Genomic DNA, 1,132 nt, shown 5'->3' with positions numbered 1-1,132 from the left:
CCTATGCATTCATAAACCCAGGTCTAAAAAATAAACACATTCAATAAAACTTCCATGATCTCCTGATTGTTAAGATCTATCCAATCTAAAAGGTCCGTTTACATGTTAAACATGTTAAAAACATGTCATGTTTTACAGTGCTCCACCATATTTGTACAATACACAGCATAACCCAAACGCATTTAGCTTTTCGAGGTCATGAATAGTGACAATATTTCAAAAAAGGCAAAACACATTTGATATAATCACATCTCTTGAAAGGTTTTACCTTACATACTTTTCAACAGCTGTCTCAGACTAAAATGATCCAGCTCACGTTTGAATATACCAGCTCAAGAGTATTATGATGTCATACATTTATAGATACATATATTCCAACACTTGCCTTGTATTTAAGAAGATTTCCGTAAGAAAAACATATAGTTTGAGTTCAAAGGGCATTGGCTTAAAAACGAAGAGTGAGGATTGTGTAATAGGAGAAGGCAAGAAAAAGTGCACTTTACCTCTGGATTAAATAACTACTTTTATCAGAATATATACAGTACAAACTTTTATATCTACCAAAAGAACACAGATTACATTCAATATCAAAGTTCCATAAGGTGCTATTATACCTTGTACATTTTTGCTAGAGGTGACACAGGACAATGATGTCAGATTGTTGGCAAAGCACTCTCAGTGATGATTGACAGGTGATTGGTCCTGCCATTCTGATCTGGAGTGTTGATTTCCTTCACAAGAAATTCAGAGTAATTGTTCGGGAGAGGGAGAGAGAGAGGGAGAGAGACGGGGACTGCTGTAACATTACATCAGAGGGTTGTCGCTTACACCATTTGTCCAATTAAAATCGCTCGAAACATTTCCTCACCACCCCTATCAGAGGAGCATCTCTAAGAAGTTGGCCCAAACACTATGGTATGTTGAGGTATGTAGGTAACTCTTTCAAGCACTGAACTTTGAAAAGAGCAAAATACAACCAAAATCCAGTCGTACTATAATAGAAAGTTATATATCTGACAAATACTGCAGCAGTCACACCAGCCTGCTTGAGGTCAATATCAAACATTACATCCAAGAGTCCAATATGTGACTTCCAAATCTTTGAAAGGAACGTTCCGCTAGGATAAGCGCC

General features: G+C 36.9%; 1 pseudogene; it reads right to left on the bottom strand.

Annotated features, from left to right (window-relative positions):
• Positions 1-1,132, bottom strand: part of LOC107576313 (class E basic helix-loop-helix protein 41 pseudogene) — a 9,140-nt pseudogene that overhangs the window by 6,592 nt on the left and 1,416 nt on the right.

This window comes from Sinocyclocheilus grahami, unplaced genomic scaffold (assembly GCF_001515645.1).
Source record: "Sinocyclocheilus grahami isolate Dianchi unplaced genomic scaffold, SAMN03320097.WGS_v1.1 scaffold3488.1, whole genome shotgun sequence".
In the NCBI taxonomy this organism is placed as follows: Eukaryota; Metazoa; Chordata; class Actinopteri; order Cypriniformes; family Cyprinidae; genus Sinocyclocheilus; species Sinocyclocheilus grahami.
This window is presented reverse-complemented; position numbering and strand designations above follow the sequence as displayed.